The sequence below is a fragment of the Budorcas taxicolor genome, chromosome 10, assembly GCF_023091745.1.
Source record: "Budorcas taxicolor isolate Tak-1 chromosome 10, Takin1.1, whole genome shotgun sequence".
In the NCBI taxonomy this organism is placed as follows: Eukaryota; Metazoa; Chordata; class Mammalia; order Artiodactyla; family Bovidae; genus Budorcas; species Budorcas taxicolor.
In genome coordinates this window covers 26,906,702-26,928,495 of record NC_068919.1, presented here as the reverse complement: position 1 = coordinate 26,928,495, position 21,794 = coordinate 26,906,702, and the positions used below count along the sequence as shown (strand labels likewise).

Sequence of the window (21,794 nt, the reverse complement as noted above, 5' to 3'; positions counted from 1 at the left end):
AAAGGACATCTTTTTTGGGTGTTAGTTCTAAAAGGTCCTGTAGGTCTTCATAGAACCGTTCAACTTCAGCTTCTCCAGAGATTACTGTGATATTGAACGGTTTGCCTTGGAAACGAACAGCGATCATTCTGTCGTTTTTGAGACTGCATCCAAATACTGCATTTCGGACTCTTTTGTTGACCATGATGGCTACTCCATTTCTTCTGAGGGATTCCTGCCTGCAGTAGTAGATATAATGGTCATCTGAGTTAAATTCACCCATTCCAGTCCATTTTAGTGTGATTCCTAGAATGTCGACGTTCACTCTTGCCATCTCGTTTGACCACTTCCAATCTGCCTTGATTCATGGACCTGACATTCCAGGTTCATATGCAATATTGCTCTTTACAGCATCTGACCTTGCTTCTATCACCAGTCCCATCCACAGGTGAGTATTGTATTTGCTTTGGCTCCATCCCTTTATTCTTTCTGGAGTTATTTCTCCACTGATCTCCAGTAGCGTGTTGGGTACCTACTGACCTGGGGAGTTCCTCTTTCAGTATCCTATCATTTTGCCTTTTCATACTGTTTATGGGGTTCTCAAGGCAAGAATACTAAAGTGGTTTGCCATTCCCTTCTCCAGGGGACCACATTCTGTCAGACCTCTCCACCATGACCTGCCTGTCTTGGGTTGCCCCGTGGGCATGGCTTAGTTTCATTGAGATACACAAGGCTGTGGTCCTAGTGTGATTAGATTGACTAGTTTTCTGTGATTATGGTTTCAGTGTGTCTGCCCTCTGATGCCCTCTTGCAACACCTACCATCTTACTTGGGTTTCAATAAACTGTGGAAAATTCTAAAAGAGATGGGAATACCAGCCACCTGACCTGCCTTTTGAGAAATCTGTATGCAGGTCAGGAAGCAACAGTTAGAGCTGGACATGGACCAACAGACTGGTTTCAAATAGGAAAAGGAGTATGTCAAGGCTGTATATTGTCACTCTGCTTATTTAACTTATATGCAGAGTACATCATGAGAAACGCTGGGCTAGAAGAAACACAAGCTGGAATCAAGATTGCCAAGAGAAATATCAATAACCTCACATATGCAGATGACACCACCCTTATGGCAGAAAGTGAAGAGGACTAAAAAGCCTCTTGATGAAAGTGAAAGAGGAGAGTGAAAAAGTTGGCCTAAAGCTCAACATTCAGAAAACGAAGATCATGGCATCTGGTCCCATCACTTCATGGGAAATAGATGGGGAAACACTGGAAACAGTGTCAGACTTCATTTTTTTGGGCTCCAAAATCACTGCAGATGGTGATCACGGCCATGAAATTAAAAGATGCTTACTCCTTGGAAGAAAAGTTATGACCAACCTAGATGGCATATTCAAAAGCAGAGACATTACTTTGCCGACTAAGGTCCATCTAGTCAAGGCTATGATTTTTCCAGTGGTCATGAATGGATGTGCGAGTTGGACTGTGAAGAAGGCTGAGCGCCGAAGAATTGATGCTTTTGAACTGTGGTGTTGGAGAAGACTCTTGAGAGTCCCTTGGACTGCAAAGAGATCCAACCAGTCCATTCGGAAGGAGATCAGCCCTGGGATTTCTTTGGAGGGAATGATGCTAAGGCTGAAACTCCAGTACTTTGGCCACCTCATGCGAGGAGTTGACTCACTGGAAAAGACTCTGATGCTGGGAGGGATTGGGGGCAGGAGGAGGAGGGGACGACAGAGGATGAGATGGCTGGATGGCATCACTGATTCGATGGACGTGAGTCTGAGTGAACTCCGGGAGTTGGTGATGGACAGGGAGGCCTGGCGTGCTGCGATTCATGGGGTCGCAAAGAGTCAGACACGACTGAGCGACTGAACTGAACTCAACTTTGACTAACTCACTCTGAAATAAAAATTACAAAACTGATACTCAGTAGGAATTACCATTGCTACCAACAACTCCTCAGCTTTAAAGGAACTAAGATTAACAATGGGAAAAAACAAAGTTAGCTAAATTCTGATAACTAGGTGTTTTGTTTATCATCATCTTTATTAACAGTTTTAACTTACAGTTTTTTTCAGTGACTTTATGCCTTTTACTGGGAAGTTGGCAGGGACCGGTGGAGGTGGAAGAAATAAGGTACAGAACAGTATTTTATTACCTAGGTAAACGATGAAGTGTACATATGAGTGACTGCTTACATATTCACTGAGTATCTCTGGAAGGATACACAAGAAACTGGGGACAAAAGTCATTTCAAGAGAGAGGACATGTGTGGCTGCGGGGGTGAGATGAAAGGGAGGCTTCCTCGGACTTTTTAAATTTTGTATCAAAAGCAAGTATGGTGTTTTATTTTCAGTCATTAAAAAATTAAAATATAGTTAATTTACAATGCTGTGTCACTTTCAGGTGTATAGCAAAGTGATTCAGTTTTTTATATACATGATTTATGTATACAATATACATATTCTTTTTCAGATTATTTTCCATTATATTATTACAAGATATTGAATACAGCTTCTTGTGCTAGACAGTAGGTCCTTGTTGTTTATCTGTTTTATATATAGTAGTGTGTTTATGTTAACCCCAAGCTCCCAATTATGTCCTAACTAAATTAAAATGTACTATATATTACTCTTCTTATGGCTATATAAACATCCAAATCTTTGGGAAGACTTAAAGAGTTTCTTAAACCATGCAGATAATTATCTTAGCATGTTTTGATGAATATCCCTTACTCTCTCTGTTAGAATATTCTATTATTTTTCTGGAAAAATTCACAGAGAGGAAAAACACTCTAATCCTTCCCAGTTGTCTTCTTTTAAACTCAGAAATGTAACTATATATACACATGTATAAAATGTCATCCTTAAGCTTAAGGGTCCTTTTTGACCCCTTGTTTAGCTACTAAAGATATTTCTGATGCTTTCAAGATAGACTCTATGTATGTGAAAGAATATGCCAATAAGACACACAACTCTCAGAAAAGACAAGCTAATACACATTAATTTTAACACTCTTATCTTCGTGATTTGGACTACGGTTACCAGTCTGTGAAGTCTGGTGGACTTCGCTGGTGGCTCAGGTGGTAAAGCATCTGCCTACGATGCGGGAGACCCAGGTTTGATCCCTGGGTTGGGAAGATCCTCTGCAGAAGGAAATGGCAATCCATTCCAGTACTCTTGCATGGAAAATCCCATGGACAGAGGAGCGCTGTAGGCTACAGTCCACGGGGTGGCAAAGAGTCGGCCACGACTGAGCGACCTCACTTTCAGTTTTCACTTTACCAGTCTATAACACGTTTCTAATTTTGAAATCTATAGAGTGAAGTATACGCTAACATCCTATATATTAGGGTGGACTGCCCTTTGGAAAGCAAATGAAATCAACAGAAGATGATGCTAGCGTCCTTTTAGAGCAATGGTTTTGAATGCTTCATACACTGGAATGCTTGAGAGGATTACAGTATCCATCAGTCAGTTACCAAGGTTTGTTACCACCATTATCTCCTGGGCTGAACGCAGAAGAACAGACACTGAAGGTTGAACACACATCCTTAGGCAACACTCCCCTCTCTTAGGGTCCACTCCCTTCTCCAGCAGAGGTATCACAGACTGCTTTAAGGAGATACAATGACTTCCAGGTCTCAGACTTAAGTGTAACTATTTTAACACATAAGTCTCACTTAAAAAAAAATAAGTAAAAATCACTTGTCTCGATGTTTCCCCTAAACTCTGGACATCTTTAATGCTTTAAAAGTCAGTTCCACATGGATGTCTAACAGTCATCATTCTTGAATTTAACACACTGAAAATAGAACCCCGAATATCCACCCTCTCAAATCTGCTGCTCCTAACTTTCTACAACTCAGTAAATGTAACAATCATCTCAGCTGCTCAAGCCCAAAACAAAGGATCCATCCTTCACTGCTCTTTTCCTAAATGCCCTACTTCCAATCTGCCGACTCCGCCTTTATAATACACTCCAAAACTGTCCATTCTCTCCATTTTCATTATCATCATCCTACATCTAACTACCAGCATCTCTCTCTCGGACTATGGTAGCTTCCTCCTAAATGCTCTAGTCACACTGGTCTGTCCTTAAACATGAAAAGCTCATTTTCATTTTGTGGCACTCCTTCTGGTTAAATTATCCACCGCTGCCGCTAATACACTCTCAGGGCTGCTGCTTCCCAGCTCAAACATCACCCACCCCAGAAGATTCCCCTGACCACCCAATCAAGGAAAACCCCACTCTCACCTCCAGTCAGTCTCTACAGCAGTACCCCATTTCCCCTCTCCACCGCACTTATTACTACCTAAAATTAACTTGGTTATTAGGTTATTGTCCATGTCCTCCCACTAGACTGTGAGCTCCATGAGACCAGAAACCATGTGCACTGTATCAGGAATAGTGCCTGATATATAGTGGGTGCCTAATAAACAGCTGACAAATGTAGGAATATAATCTAAAGAAAGTGTCCCAACTGTGGTAAACACTAAAACTGTGTTATGATATTCCAGTTCTTTCAGAAACATGATAGGTTTATACGTGCCCATCACCCTGAAGTTAGGCATGGTAAGATAACTTGCTCAGTATTCCTGAGCAAGGACAACACAGAGTCGAGATCCCAGACAACCGTTCACATGTAACACGGATTGAGAAGAAATAATTCTTTGTTATTTTAAACCACTGAGATTTGGTGGTTATTTGTTACTGCAAAATAACAAAGCCCAGGCTTCCCTCGTGGCTCAGTGGTAAAGAATCTGCCTGCCGATGCAGGAGACTTGAGCTCAATCCCTGATCTAGGAAGATCCCACATGCCACGGGGCAACTAAGTCCATGCACCACAACTATTGAGCCTGTGCTCTAGAGTCTAGAAGCCACAACTACTGAGCCCATGTGCCCTCAAGCCCATGCTCCACAACAAGAAAAAGCACCACAGTGAGAAGTCCGGGCATCACAACTGCAGAGCAGTCCTGCTGGCTGCAACGACAGAAAGCCCTGCTCAGCAACGAAGACCCAGCAGAGCCAATAAATAAAGCTGTATCTATATATATATAAAAGCTAGCCCATCCATGCTGATAAACCATCCAAGCAATGTTGTGGGCACAGAAGAAGACTCTTGAGAGTCCCTTGGACTGCAAGGAGGTCCAACCAGTCCATCCTAAAGGAAATCAGTCCTGGGTGTTCACTGGAGGGACTGATGTTGAAGCTGAAACTCCAGTACTTTGGCCACCTGATGCAAAGAGCCGACTCAACTGAAAAGACCCTGATGCTGGGAAAGATTGAGGGCAGAAGGAGAAGGAGACAACAGAGGATGAGATAGTTGGATGGCATCACTGACTCAATGGACATGAGTTTGGGTAAACTCTGGGAGCCGGTGATGGACAGGGAGGCCTGGCGTGCTGTGGTTCATGGGGTCGCACGGAGTCGGACACGACTGAGCGACTGAACTGAACTGAACTCACTAACTGCTACTGCTAAGTTGCTTCAGTTGTGTCCGACTCTGTGCGACCCCATAGATGGCAGCCCACCAGGCTCCCCCGTCCCTGGGATTCTCCAGGCAAGAACACTGGAGTGGGTTGCCATTTCCTTCTCCAATGCATGAAAGAAGTCGCTCAGTCGTGTCCGACTCCTAGCGACCCCATGGACCGCAGCCTACCAGGCTCCTCTGTCCCTGGGATTCTCCAGGCAAGAGTACTGGAGTGGGTTGCCATTTGCCTTCTTCAAGTCTCTTCTACCTTCAAACAAAGATAAAAATAAAGCCAAAAACCCTCCATGACCGACATCTCCCTCTTCACACCCTAGGCAAAGCCTGGGAAAGAGTCGTGTCGGTTTCCTCACCTCCCACACCTGCCCCCTCCCACTCCTGTCTGGTTTTCACCTTCACTGTGCCACCAGCACAGCTCCAGCTAAGGTCACCCACGACTCACAGGGCTCAAAAGCTGACAGGCAGTTTTCCAGCTGCTGTCTGACTTGACCTCTCCGTAGCAAATGACCTTACTGACCTCCCCTCACAGAAATCTCGATTTAAGGGCTTCTCTGGCGGCGCTAGTGGTAAAGAATCCGCCTGCAATGCAGGAGACATGGAGATGCAAGTTTGATCCCCGGGTTGTAAAGATCCCCTGGACAAGGAAATGGCAACCCCCTCCAGTATTCTTGCTGGGAAAACCCCACGGACAGAGGAGCCTGGCAGGCTGCAGCCCATGGGGTCATGAAGACAAGACTGAGCGAGCCTGGGCACACTGCACAGCTGGCCTCGTAAGCACACATTCCCATCGGCCCTCTGCTTCCCGCCCCATCTCTCCTCCCTTTCCTTGGCACACTCAGCCTCCTCTGCCCAGCCAGGCAGGCCGGGCTTCCTCCGGCCCAGGCTCTCCTGCCTTTCCTTCTCTGCAACACTCAGCTCTTCCTCAGAGGCATTCGCAGCCTTGCCTGCCCCTTCAATTCCCACCTGGGCTGGGATGGATTCCCCAGTCCTCATTTCCGGTGCTGGCCTGCTTTAGGAACACGAAGCTCGTACGTTCATCCAATATCCAAGTCTCAACTCAGATCAAGCTCCTCCACCCAGCTCTCTCCAGATGGTGTCCCACAACCATCTTAAAGAACTGCACCACCATCCATCCAGCTGGGTGAGTCAGAAACTAGAGAGTCAGTCTTACTGACCCACGTTCTGAGGTTCTTATCCAACCCAACGTCAGCGTTTCTTAGGTTTGCCTTCTGAACCAGCGAGGAATCCCTTCATTCCACTCTGTTTCTGCTGTCACTACTCTCGGGCTGGGCCACCAGTATCATCCCCTGGATGATGACAACTGCCTCCCTCGTGGTCCCTAGGCAACCCCGCCGGGTTGCCTCGAAGATGTTCTGAACATAATGGCTCAAGTGATCTTTCCAAAATACTAACCTCTTTATCAGCTTCTTCCCTGTTCAGAACTCTGGGGTATTATCTCATTGCTATTGGTCTAAAAATCAGACTCCTCGACACAACCCTCAGGGTCTCGTGTGCTGGGTTCCTGGACTGCCTCTCCTGCCTCACCTCCAAACCCTCTCCCCCTTCATCTGCCATGCCCAGTCACACAGTGGCCTCCTTTAGTTTCTTTTTTTTTTTAATTACTATTAAAACTTAAAAAAAAAAAAAAAAAACTTTTAAGGTAACTCAACTAATACTACTAACTATACATACTACACAGGTACTTAATTTTTTTCTGATTAGGCCTTAATTTCCAAATATGTCTGCCAACAAGCAGAGAAAAAACTGTTTATGTAGAGTTTAAAGGATTCTTGTTCCTTGATGTTATTTTTCAGTAAATTAATAAGTCAGCCAAACAATGAATGCCACCTAATAAAGGCTTCTTGAGAAAGTCTGTCAGCCTCTCCTTATCTGAAAACATACTTTCTAGGTAATAATTTTTTGTTTGTTTGTTTCATTATTATCTACACCAACTAGTCAATGATGAAATAATTAGAGTCCAGGAAATTCTCTGGCAGTCCAGTGGTTAGGACTCTGGGCTTTCACTGCTGACAGCCTGTGTTCCATCCATGGGTAGGGGACAAAGATCTGGCAAGCGGTGGGGTGGAGGTGGGGAGCAGTTAAGAGTCCAGGTCACTACAGAGAAAAGACTTGGACAGATTAGAAAGGTATGTTGGCTAAAATGCAGAATCACGGAATGCTGGGACCAGGATTCTGGAGTTTGTAGACAAAAAAGACTGACTGCAGAGTTTTATATAGGAACCATATGATTAGAAATATTCCTGAAGATTATTTTATATGGTAGTTGTAGAATCAGAATGACCAGAATGGAAAAGCCAAGGGTGCTGGTCTCATCCACACTATGCCATGAGTCCTCCATAGATCAAAGGCCAACTTTTAATCAACATACATGATTTAGTTTTGCAATAACACTAACCATACTGTTAATAATGTTATTAAGTGGAACAGGGAATAGGCAAAGCACAGATTTTTGCAAGTAAAAGCAACACTGAAAAGTCAAGCTGGCTCCAACGTAAGGCCTGGTGATGGACACAAGTGCACTCCGTGAGCACGAGGAGCAGTCAGGGCAGCGATTACTAATAGTTCTGAAAGGCAGTCAAGTGAACAATGGATGCTTTACAACAACTAGGAGGTATGTTTATATTGTAGCAATGACTGGGTTGTAATCATGTAGATTTGCATTCTGAGTTCTTTCAAAGCTTGTCTTTCCTTAAAAACAACTCATTCCTTCACTCATTCAACAAATATTAGGTGCATGAAAAAGGGAAGCGACAGTGTTAGTGGCTCAGTGATGTCTGACTCTTTGTGACCCCATGGCCTACAGCTCCCCAGGCTCCCCTGTCCGTGGAATTCTGCAGGCAAGAATACTGGAGTGGGTAGCCATTCCCTTCTCCAGGGGATCTACTCAACCCAGGGATCAAACCTGGGTCTCCTGCATTGCAGGCAGATGCTATACCGGCGGAGCCATCTACTAATTACCATTCTAGGCACTGGGAAACAAAAGTGAACAAAACAAAGATCCCTGCCTTCCTGGAGCTTGCATTTGAGCAGCACTTAAAATTCCATTCTAAAATTCCACTCCCAATTTTATTATATGGGAGTAGCTTTTACAAATGCCTTTGGAAGAAATCACTTATGATCTATGAGTAACTCACGCTAAGATGTGAAAGACCAATAGTAAGTCACGCTAAGATGTGAAATACCAATAGTCTTCCGGTGGTAACTACAAAAGCAAATACTTCACAGACTCTTAAGAGCTGGAAAGGACCTTGGAGATAATTTCAATTTACAGACAGGATTAAGGGATCTGCCCAAGAACGCTCAGCCACTAATAAGAGAGCCAGGCTTAGAACTGTGACTTTGTGTTAGAGCATTTCCTATATAACACATAAGCTGCCTGTTTTAAGATCATACTAAAGAGAAGAAATGCCAGAATGGGCATTCATGATTCATACATAGGTGGGAGGTTCCTGAGTGACTAGTCCAAAGGCAAAAAGAATTTTAGGCAGTGTATAACACTGAAGGGGAGAGAGGTGATTATAGCAAAGACAAACTGGGGGGAACTTTCAGAAGTTTCTTCCCATCTCTACCCTCATCATGTCCCAAGAACAAAGAAAATAAAAAACTTTTCCAAAGTTAATGGATTTGAACTCTAAAGAGTCAACAGAAAAAAAAGCGAAATTACATCCTATCCAATTTGAAAAGCATATATTCCCAGTAAAAGTACCATCTGTATTAGCTTTAAGGTTGTTGTTTTTTTTTAATTTACCTTCCTATGTTTTCCACAAACTACCAGATTAACTGGTATAGATCAACAAATATAATGATTGATAAAACAGCAATGTAATATTGACTGACGTGATGTACTGAGGCATCTCACCAGTGGACAAGACTTTCTAAAGATAATTCCTCCTCCTCTGGGAGAATTACCTTCGCCTCTTGCTTATAAATTTTGGCAATCTATACATTAAAAAAACACCCAAACTAGTCATTTAATCTTTCAAAGTAAAGATTCATGATCCACAAACTTAAGCCTTACTTAGTATTCTAAAAGAAAACGTATTTTTGAAATGGCGAAGGAAATGGCAACCCACTCCAGTATTCTTGCCTGGAGAATCCCAGGGACAGAGGAGCCTGGTGGGCTGCCTTCTCTGGGGTCACATAGAGTCAGACATGATTGAAGCGACTTAGCAGCAGCAGAAGGGGAAAAACTTGCTAAGAAAGAACTGAAAAATAAGCTTAGTACAAAAAAAGAAAAGTTAAAAAAAAAAGAGGAAGATTACTAATTATAGGAGTTATAGGAAAAATGAAAGCTGACAGGCATCAACGATCCTCATTAAAATCTCATTATGTGTCTCTGTAAATAGCAGTTTATATACCTAAGATGCCAAGTATTATGAGAGGGCCAGTTTTTGGATTTTTTTTTAATGTGGACAATTTTTTGAAGTCTTTATTGAATTTCTTACAACACTGCCTCTGTTTCAAGGGGTTTTTTGTTTTTGTTGTTATTTAGCTGCAAGGCATGTGGGATCTTAACTCCCCGACCAAGGATCAAACCTGCACCCTCTGCATTAGAAGGTGAAGTCTTAACCACTGGACTGCCAGGTAAGTTCCAAGAACCTCGGTTTATCTTAGTGGCTGTAGCATTATTTTAGCTTCCCAAACTTAAAATCTTGGAGATGCCGTGAACTTTTACCTCTACTGTTTCCTACAGTTAATCAGTCATCGTGATCTAATGTCTTCCTTCAAAATGTCCACAAGGGCTTCTCCTGCGGCTCAGCTGGTAAAGAGTCCTCCTGCAATGCACGAGACCTAAGTTTGAGCTCCAGGTTGGGAAGATCCCCTGGAGAAGGGAAAGGCTATCCACTCCAGTATTCTTGTCTGGAGAGTTCCATGGACTGTACTCCATGGGGTTGCGAAGAGTTGGACACGACTGAGCGACTTTCACTCAAAATGCTCTTTTGAATACAAAGCAAATATTTCCAACTTCAAAACAACACACACACACACACAAAAGAAGCCTGACCATTAAAAAAGAACATTTTTCAAAGAATGAGAAATATTCATGATCTGCTGAGTCAAAAAAAAGAAAAAATCCCCCAAAGAAGAAATGTGCCTAATCCTAGATTTATAAAAGAAAACACCAATCATCATTTTTAAAAATTTGAAAAGAACCACCACAAGAAAATGTTAACAGTTGGTCTTTCTGCTCGGGGGATTTTGTAAGTGGCTTTCCCTCTTTTCACACTTTCTTTGCATTTCCTAAATTTCCTACCATGAACATACATTATTTTTAAACTTAGGAAAAATATTATTTAAACCATAGTCTCATTTCACCACCTGTGCTTTCTTAAGGCATGCTCAGTCATTTTCTGACTCTCTGCAACCCCATGAATGTAGCCCCCCAGACTCCTTCGTCCATGGGATTTGCCAGGCAAGAATACTGGAGTGGGCTGCTATTTCTCCATTCTCACTGCGCCTATCCTAACTCCTTACAAATTCTCCTTCCCCCAAGACTCTAACAACAGTTGTCTTCTTGAGGTATCTGAAGCAGCTTCTCCCTAACTTTAATATTGCTTGTACTCCTGCTCTGAAAATTCATCATTCATACTTCTCTAAAGCACATGGAGGGAGGCTAGCCATGTTATCAAAACTTTAAAGAGGGTTTCTCAACCTCATCAGCACTGACATTTGGGGTAACTAGTTTTCCTGCCCTGCTGCAGGATGTTTAGCAGCATTCCTGGCCTCTATCCACTAGATGCCAGTAGCACCCCACCCCCCAAGTTGCGACACTGCCAAATGTCCCGGAAGGGCAAAACAGTAATTGAGAATCACCATTTAAAAGTTGGTAAACTTCTAGTATCATCTCTCTCTGCTTTATATTTATGTCAGACCTAAACTTCTGTGATGTATGGGTCTTATATAACACTCCTGGCACTCTTCTGCCATAATCTTCTTCTCCTCAGCAGGAACTTTCCAAAGAGACCAGACTTACTGTTCCCTAAAAATATAATTTTCACTCCCAATTCCAAATCTTTGAACACACTGCTTCCCCACTAAAATTCCCCATTCATATTATTCAAGGTCCTACATCCAATCTTCAGTTTGGGTTCTCTGCAGAAGCCTTACTGATTTCAGTCCAGTTCACCACACACCCACTGCATTCATGAAGAAAATCTCATGTTATCTTTTTTTGGTGGTGGTGGTGGTGGTGGTTGTTAATTTTATATTCCAAACTAGACTAACTTCCCTCAGCTTTTGCTGCCCTGGCACATTTCTTTTGTATAACTAATTGGGCCTAACAGTGCTTGGTAACTGATGAAAGAAATTTAAATGCTCAGCTGTAAATAAGTGTAAATGGTTATTTCTTCTGAAACGATTTTGGTTTTGAATCCTATTTCTTGTCATGGGGGCTTCCCTGGTGGCTCAGATGGTAAAGCGTCTGCCTGCAATGCGGGAGACCTGGGTTCGATCCCTGGGTCAGCAAGATCCCCTGGAGAAGGAAATGGCAACCCACTCTCCAGTACTCTTGCCTGGAAAATTCCATGGTCGGAGGAGCCTGGTAGGCTACAATCCATGGGGTCGCAAAGAGCAGGACACGACTGAGTGACTTCACTTTCTTGTCATGGAGTTATGATTTAAGCTAACTCAGTAAGTTTTCAGAAACAAACATTAATATACAATGGTATATTTTAAGGAATACATAGGTTTCAAACTCTACACTTTTAGGAAATGATACAAACGAATTAGAACTATAAACTACAACGCAAACTTAAACTTTATACATTCTATTTATCTTAAAATAGCCAATGGATTTTTTGCTTAATGCACAAAACTTAAGCATGTCCACGGGAGAACTCGATTTAGCAGCATGTGCATGTACACCAACGCACCTCAGAGGTATATTAGCTCTACAGTTGGGATAAGTAAGTGAAATGAAACTGCTTTGTAAACTAGAGAGAACCACGTGTGAAGGAGGCAGTAGAGGAACATAGCTAAAAGAGTGGAGCCGGTTTGCTTGGGTCCCCATCATATTAGCTGTGTGATCTCGTACAAGTCACTTTTAACTTCTCTGTGCCTCAGTTTCCTCCTTGTCAAAATGAGGATAATAACTCTGCCCAAATCAAAGTTCTCAAAACAGTGCTTGGCACACAGAAAGCACAAAATAAATATTAACCAATGTTGTTATTATAACGCTAATTACTGGCCAATTTAAAGCCTCAATGTATAAACTTCTGATTCTAGTCTTAAGTTGTTTAAAAAAAAAAACCACACACAACGAAAGAAACTACAGAAACTGAAGTTATTAGGTAGACTAGTTTCTCATTTTTGCCAAGTGCTAAACTGGTGATTGTTACAGACCTAATTTGTTACGATCTTTTTTTTTTTTTTAAGATCTCAAAGAAACTGACATAGACACCTCTGTTTTCAAGGAATTTAACGAGCCATTAGAAAACAAATCAACTCTTTGTTTTCTCCATACTTAAGCCAATTTAAGAGCGTGGTAAAAGCCTAGGTAGTTACAGAACAACTTTTCAGAAAATACAATGAGGTTTTTAAAGTTGCAATCAGCAATTCTTATGCACTTATGTCAAGTTTTTGTCCTGCTGAACAAAAGGCTATGTGTCAGGGAAGCAAGGACCCGGCAGAAAATAAGGAAATGCCACTGCCGGGCCTAGGCGGCTCTTGGGAAAACCTGTCCTCAAACACAGTGCCTCAGACGCCGGCGTCCTTCCCCCTCCGCGGGATGCACACGCCGGCTCCACCCGAAGATAAACAAGTGACAGTAGGTTCCGTCCACGCCTCTCCCGGCCCAGACCTCCCGCGCCCACCCGGGCGGCCGCCAGCACCCGCCGCCCCGACCCTCCTCGCCACAGTAGCGCAGGGGGCTCCACCGGACACCGCCGCCTCGCCGCCCCGACCCCCGACCCCGGCAGCGTCACGCGGGCCAGGCCGGGGAGAGGCCGCCGCGGGGCCTGCAGGTGGGCCCAGGGCGCGGTCAGGCCCGGCCCCGGCAGGGCAGCCGCTGGCGCGAGGCAGGCGCAGGCCCGCTCGTCACTTACCGGCGCCTCATGGTACCCCGGCGCCTCCGCCCAGCCCAGGCGCTGACCGACTGCGCCCGGCAGCCCAGACTATCCCTCGGCTCCCCGGCCGAGATCCAGGAACGGCCATTCAAACGCCGCCGCGCGCGCGGCCCGCCGGGATAGCTCCCCCTAAGGCTTCTTGGAGGCTCCGCCCAGTGCTGGCTCCGCCTCTTTCAGGTGGCTCAGGGATGGAGGGAGGGGGAAGACAACGTGTGGCCACAGTGCCCCCTGGCGGCCACAGGTACGCAGTATGTAGTCTTGCTATGTATGATGTGGCAAGTAATACTGCTCTAGGAACTGAGATGTAAAAGTCAAAGAAAGAATGACCCCGCGCTAGTGACAGTCTAGTGGATGAAACCGTGCTTTAAGTGTTGGACCAGAAGGAGCAAACAATCTGCTATAAAAATGTGGTGCAGGGAGAGATTTACTCACTCACTCTCATTTAAGTGCTCCAAGGCAAAATTTTTGAAAGGGCAGACTGGAACTCTGCGACCTTTGCGGAATCATATAAACGCCCTTAAGCTTTGGTTTCCCCATCTATCAAATGGGGTTATTAATGGTATCTGCCTCATAGTCCTGAGGATTACATGAGTTAACACATATAAAATTCTTAGAGGACTGTATCTGGCACATAGTAGTATCAGTCACTCAGTCGTGTTTGACTCTTTGTGACCCCATGGTCTGTAGCCTGCCAGGCTCCTCTGCCATACAAATGGCAGCCCCTGCTCCATTCTCCAGGCAAGAATGCTGGAGTGGGTAGCCATTCACTTCTCCAGGAGATCTTCCTGACCCAGGGGGAGAACCCAGGTCTCCTGCATTGGAGAAGGATTCTTTACTGTCTGAGCCACCAGGGAAGCCCAGCACATAGTAAGCACTATATAATTGTTAGCTCTTATGTTTTACTTCCTAATACTTGCTGGACTCTTTTCTCGACTCTTAAGAACACAACGAATATGCGTGATGTAGACCCTGTCCCCAGGAAGCAGGCTCAGTTTCTTTAGGATGGGGAACACTGAGATGAGGTTAGGGTTGGGTCTGTCCCTGAGGTGATGTTTAATTATTGAGGGTAATTCTCTTCATCGTAGTGGAGACAGAGTCTATCTTCAAAAGTAAGCTACTGATCAAAGTTAACCAAATTGTGATGGGAGCAAGTGTATCTTTGGTGGGCCTTTCATCCCTTGCAGAAGCCACCCAAGTAGCGCATTTGACGAAACAGTTGTTCACTGTAAGATTCCACATCCCCCACCCTCCAAAAGACATCACTGCTTTTCGCACTCCATTAAGAGCTCCCCAAGGCTGCCTAAGGAACAGGTTGCCTAAGTTGGGTTCAACAATATTTTTGAAGGCCTACCGTTGTGCCAGGATGCACTCTACCGGCAGATAGCTTGGAGGAGCTCACAGTGGCTTGGATAAATAGGGAAGGAGATCATTCCAATACACTGTGGTGAATGCAATGATAAAAGGTTTATCCTAGATGCTCTGGAACTGGCAGAAAAATTAATCAGAACTAAAATATAATTGTGTGATAATAACAATATATTTTTTCTATCTAGTAACAAGGTCCTAAATACAAAAAAAAAAAAAATTAAGTAATGGTAAAAATCTCAGGCACTACTTTAGGTTGATGGGAGAAATACTGTTAGGGTATGTTTTGCATAAGCAGTCTTGGAGAGCTTCTCAGATCATACCAAGCGCAAGCAGGCACATGCCTCTGCATGGGGCACTGCCTGTTAACAGGTGGGAGGGTTGGGAGAGCCCAGCAGGTTGAGTGACGGAGGGAGCAGAAGCTCCGAGTTCTAGGGCTGTGTAGCATAGAAAGTTCCCTGACTAGAACTTATACTAAGTGGGTGTGCCATTTTAAAGAAAATAAAACTCATACATGGGTGAAGTCACTTTCTCTCAAGCTATTTCTTCATCGCCATTATCACAAACAGGAATTTCTTGACCCACTACACAAAGGCAATGTGCTGGGCCCTCCCCACAGGAGGGTGAAAAGAGTGTAAGGCATAGTTCTTACCCTCAAGGAAGGCTGAGTGATGAGGTAAGACAACTAACGGAGTCCCAGGACTCAGGGAATCTGCGGTGTTGACACAGAAGGATTTCAGCTCAAACAAGGCCTCAGGTTGTCCAAAGGCCGGAAGAGAACCTTGATATTCTCATTTCTAAAACTTCTTAGGGCAAGAGTTTCAGGTAGGTTTGTCTCCAGACTTGGGTTCCAGGGTTTAGAGACATTTGGCCCACGTGGCTGCCAAACCTCAACATAGCTTAAGGTGAAAAGGAATAAATTTGCCTTCATATTGCTATTTTGGAAATATATACCATTTTAGTGACGAAAATGCAGGTCAGTTTCTTCACTGATACTTTTCAGTCAATAAAGTTGCATTCCCCCCCTCCCCCCTTGGAACTCAATCAAGACTTTTTAATGGATTTTTAAAAAGTGCATTCCACACATATTTTTATTATCCCTGCACCACCAGACCTTATGCATAGAAAAGTAGTTCTCAGAGAGCCCTCCAAAGTCTCAGAGAGTTCACCCCTCTAGCCATTCCCTCAGGCCTTCCTTCCGACTGCCTTAAATATTCCTTCCATTTGAGTGATCAGGCAGCCGAGTTAGTCTCTCTGCCCTACATCTCCCTCTTGCAGGGATATGGACATCTTTCAGGAGCGGTGTGTAGAATAACTCTGGCTATAAACACCCATGTAAGAAAAGAACTCTCATGCCATGCCATAAGAGTGCTTCTGAGTGGAGAGTCAGGGGAGAGATCATGTAGGAAGGTTGGAGTCGAGAGGATTTTGACAGTGGGAGAAATACAAAACAAATTCCAGGACTGCTCTCTGTCCCGATTTGAGTCCGGTGGAAAGAGCTCTAGCTAGTAGCAGGAGCAAAGACTGTCACCTGACAGGTTGTGGAGATCTGGAATGATCAAGCGAAGGTGTTTGGGAAAGAAAAAAATTATTAGAAACCAGTAAAAGTCTATTACTTATGGACGAGCACTGTTTCTATTTGAACATGTGTTTTTTTCAGATATTTTGCTATGCAATTATAACTATATTTAAGAACAGAAATGAGATCGTATCCTACTTACCACTTTGTAAGCTGCTTTTTTATGATAAATATATTTTGTAGATCCATACAAAATCAATTCAAGTGCCAATTTGTATAAATGCACATAATAATAAAAATGGCAGTTGAAACTTAAAAAGGCATAGGCATTGAGCAGGGAAGTGACGGAGTTACATCGATACTTTGGAAGGATTAGTCTATCATCAGGATGCAAGATGGCTAGTGAGAGGAGGAAGGGAGGACGGAACTTTAGGCATGAAGTGCCGTCATTCAGGTCAGAGGTTCAGGGACCCTGCGGATTGACTATGGTGATGCCATTCTCACCCCTCCAGAATGATGCTGGGCCTGGTAGAAGACCAGCGTGAAGAGACGTAAAACACAACAATAGCTCATCCTTTCCGTGGCTAACTACATCCACTGCTCAGCCTCAGAGCCCCTGGAAAATTCCAGGCAGCTGACTTTGGCAAAGTGAGAAGTCCGTCCCTTTTATTCTGCTCCTCCCTTCCCCACCTTCCTGTGTAGACTGTGAAAGGAAAGAATGGCAGTAGGGAAAGTTTCAGATAAGCCAGTACCACTGGAAACGAGCAAAGTGCACTCCTAGTTTGCAAGCTTTACAGTCGTTTCAAATACCACCACGGTACACATGCCCTTCTCGGTGGCAGAAGCAGCAATTTCCTGGATTTTGTTTGAGGGGGGGAGGGTGGGGACAGCTGACTGGGAGCGGATCCTCTTGTTAAAGCAGTTTGTTTTGGATGCAGCTGTTACCCTTTGCCAGCTGGAAAGCAGATGATGATATTTGTTGTAGATTTTTCAAATCTGAAGCCCAAGAGACCATCTTCCCCCTCCCCCACAGACCTCCTGCAACTAGGCACACTGTCACCAAGTGAAAGAAGGGAGGGGCAGCATGTTAGAATGGAAGGGACGCTAGCTTTGGAGCAAGGTTCACCTCTCGCAGAAGCCTAGACCACTGCCTTTGGGCCCTTCCACGCCACTTTACCTCAATTGCACAATGGGGAAAACAGTAACTCTTCTCTCAGGGGATGCTGGGAACAGGGCAACCCATGTGAAACACTCCAGTAGTACATTCCACAGTGACTCTCTCTGAGATACTTCCCACCCCTAATGTTACCTCCTCAGTGATTTTTCTAAGAGAAGAATACAATTTGGTTGACTGCTCCCTGGGAAAGCCAGACTTGGAATTAGACCAGCTCCAGGAGGGGGACTAGTGCTGAGGAGACAGATTCACTGTGGTGCTGACGGCCTAGTATTCAGTACAGGGTATCTCAAAGCAGTGACCTTTCGCAAAACAAGTCCAGTCATGCGGTTGCTTAGAGGGTTCATCACAAACGCACAGTGGAGAGGAGTTCAAAGGCAAGGTACAGGCAAAAAGGAAAGGAAATGGCAGGACAAGGAGCATCAGAAGCAGGATAATATCTTTGGGAAGGGTACTTGAGCAAACAGCCTCAAGAGGTCTACAAAGGTCTACAGCCTCAAGAGACTGCAGCTGCAGGGAGACCACAAAAACTGAAGTCTGCTTCTTAGAGCCAGACACAAGGCCAAACCACTTTGGCAGTAAGAAAATTGAGTCTGAACAGAAACTGGCTATGCAATATTAAATATGTTCTTTGGAACACCTGTTCTGCAAGACGTCGCTAGATTCAAAATAAAAAGAGGGAAAAGGCTTCCTTGGCTACAGAAGTTTGGTAACTGTTGGATAAAACAAATATTTCTTTACTGTAGTATACCACTTCTCAAAGTCTTTAAAATACTAACATTAATTGTGACTCTAAAAGAAAGACAGGGAATTCTCTGATGGTCCAATGGTTAGGACTCCACACTTTCACTGCCAATAGCCCAGGTTCAACTCCCAGTAGGGGAACTAACATCCTGCAAGCCTTGAGGAGCAATAGATAGACAGATAGATAGATACAGGTGTGCGAGCATGCTCCGTCACTTCAGTCGTGTCTGACTCTCTGTGACCCTGTGGACTGCAGCCCACCAGGCTCCTCTGTCCATGGGATTCTCCAGGCAAGAATACTGGAGTGGGTTGCCCTGCCCTCCTCCAGGGATCTTCCTGTCCCAGGGATCAAACCCACGTCTCCCGTGTCTCCTGCATTGCAGGCAGATTCTTTACCTGCTGAGCTACCTGTGCAGCCCAAAGTTACCTCAACTCTGAATCCTTTAACGGGGAGAACACAAGTAGTCTACTGCGACATTCTCATCTACAAAGGGTAGCAGGACTAGCCCCAGTCCTGGGGAGTGGAGTGTGGCTCCAGTTGCAGCTGGGTGGAGAGGATGGTGGAAATGGGCAGCGAGAAAGTGCAGTTGGTGGTGCCTCACGATCTCAGCCGAGGCTGGATAAAAGCAACAGAACCTGAACATCTGTCAGAGGTATCAGGGAATTAAAACGAACACAAAAACCTGAAAGATTTAGCCATATTTTTTCCTTTGCCTGTCCTTTACCTTTTATAAAAATAAAAATATGGCCCTTCATGGAATAGCATGTTATAAAATATGTGTTAAATAAGTCAAAATATAAATCAAAAAAGTCTGAGAGAGTCTAAATCAAAGTGTACATGAAAATTGTTATCACTTTTTTGCATGGTAGGATTTATTACCTTTTTTACTTATTTGTATTTTCCATTTTATACAATAAATCTTTTTTTTAAAAAAAATAATTGTTTAAAAGTAACTTTACTGGGACTTCCCTGATGGTCCAGTGGCTAAGAATCTGTCTTGTAACATAGGGAATGTAGGTGCAATCCCTGGTCAGGGAACTATGATCCCACAGGCCACAAAGCCACCAAGTCTACATGCTGCCCCTGCTGAGCCTGCAAGCCACAACTAGAGTCCATGTGATGCGATGGAAGGTCCTGCCTAATGCAGTGAAGATCCTGTGCTGCAACGAAGACCCAACACAGCCAGATAAACAATAAACACAGATTTGTTTAAATACAGAAATTAAAAAAAAACACTTTGCTAATTTACAGCAATTAGGAAATTAAAACTGCAAAATTTTTAAAGTTTAGGATTTGATTTGGCAGCTTTGGGGAATATTATTTTAGTATTTGTGAATACTTCTCACTTGAGCTAACCCTGGTTAGCTTAATTCATTTGAATGGAACCCCTTTCAGAAGGAAACTTGTATTTGTTTCTAGGACCATGGTAACAAAGTACCAGAAACATGCGTGGCTCAAAACAGAAATACAATCTCTCACAATTCCAGAGGCTGGAAAGCCAAAATCGAGGTGTTGGCAGGGCCATGATCTTTCTGCAGGCTCTACACAACTACCCTTCTTCCTCGCTTCTCCCTAGCTTCTGGTGGCTGGGGCAGTCGTTGGCTTGTGGCCGCATTGCTCCAGTCTCCCTCCATTGTCACATGGACCTCCACCCTGCGCATATGTCTGTGTGCCTTCTCTTCTTCTGAGGTTCCGGGTGGATGTGAATTTGGAGGGGACACTATATAACTCACTACAAAACTAAAGATAATTTAGTCCACAAACTCTTGAAAATACAAATTGGCACATCTTGGAGGGCCTATTTGAATCTATTAATATTGTAACTGTAACTTCTGTGGCTGCTGCTGCTGCTGCTAAGTTGCTTCAGTCGTGTCCGACTCTGTGCGACCCCATAGACCGCAGCCCACCAGGCTCCCCCGTCCCTGGGATTCTCCAGGCAAGAACGCTGGAGTGGGTTGCCATATCTTCTTCATTGCACGAAAGTGAAAAGTGAAAGTGAAGTCGCTCAGTCGTGTCCGACTCCTAGCGATCTCATGGACTGCGGCCTACCAGGCTCCTCCATCCACGGGATTGTCCAGGCAAGAGTACTGGAGTGAGGTGCCATTGCCTTCTCCAAACCTCTGTGGCAGGTGACCTTAGTTGTATGAATCTCCTACAGAACTATGTTGACAAAGTACCCAGGGATATTTTCATAGCAACCTTTTTTTTTTTCCATAACAGTGACAAACGGGAACAACCTAAATTCTCATCAGTTAGGGACTGGTTAAATTATCATACATTTATGGCATGTATACTCTTCAGCCTTTAAAAAGAACGAGGTAGACTTGAGTGACAGACATGAAAGATACTCAACATGGATTAGGAGAAGGAAATGGCAACCCACTCCAGTATTCTTGCCTGGAGAACCCCGTGGACAGAGGAGCCTGATGGGCTGCTGTCCATGGGGTTGCACAGAGTTGGACATGACTGAAGCGACTTAGCATGCATGCATGCATTGGAGAAGGAAATGGCAACCCACTCCAGTATTCTTGCCTGGAGAACCCCGTGGACAGAGGAGCCTGATGGGCTGCTGTCCATGGGGTTGCACAGAGTTGGACATGACTGAAGCGACTTAGCATGCATGCATGCATTGGAGAAGGAAATGGCAACCCACTCCAGTATTCTTGCCTGGAGAATCCCAGGGATGGAGGAGCCTGGTGGGCTGCGGTCTATGGGGTCACACAGAGTCGGACACGACTGAAGCGACTTAGCAGCAGCAGCAGCAGCAGCAGCAATGTGGATTAAGTGAAAAAAAAAAAAAGTCAGTAGACAGTGTATATTTTCATTTACGTAATAAACTCCTACAAATTAAACAATCCTACATTTATGTTTTAAGGGATGACTTTATCTTTCAAAAGCACTTCAATAAGCACCGAAAGGTACTTATTATTCTCCTTCAATTCTTCTGAATCCCACTTCACCCTTTTATTAGTCTGCCTGAGCTACTATAACAAAATACCACAGAATGTATGGCTTTGACAACAGAAATTTATTTTCTCACAGTTCTGGAGGCTGGGAAGTCCAAGATCAAGATGCTGGCTGATTCAGTTCCTGGTGAGCACTCCCCTCCTGGCTTGTAGAAAGCCACCTTCTCACTGCGTCCTCACATGGCAGACTGAGAGAGCAAGCTCTCTGGTGTGTCTTCCTCAGTTCAGTTCAGTTCAGTCGCTCAGTCGTGTCCGACTCTTTGCGACCCCATGAATTGCAGCACGCCAGGCCTCCCTGTCCATCACCAACTCCCGGAGTTCACTCAGACTCACATCCATCGAGTCAGTGATGCCATCCAGCCAGCTCATTCTCTGTCATCCCCTTCTCCTCCTGCCCCCAATCCCTCCCAGCATCAGAGTCTTTTCCAATGAGTCAACTCTTCGCATGAGGTGGCCAAAGTACTGGAGT

At 44.4% G+C, this 21,794-nt stretch overlaps 1 protein-coding gene across 1 annotated transcript in view; it reads right to left on the bottom strand.

Annotated features, from left to right (window-relative positions):
* The window catches only part of KATNBL1 (katanin regulatory subunit B1 like 1), a 54,011-nt gene extending 40,382 nt beyond the window's left edge, over window positions 1-13,629 (bottom strand). Inside the window, exon 1 of the mRNA XM_052647172.1 lies at window positions 13,536-13,629. The gene's annotated coding sequence lies outside the window, so the exon portion shown is untranslated. The remainder of the gene's footprint in view (window positions 1-13,535) is intronic.
* Window positions 13,630-21,794: the final 8,165 nt, after the last annotated feature.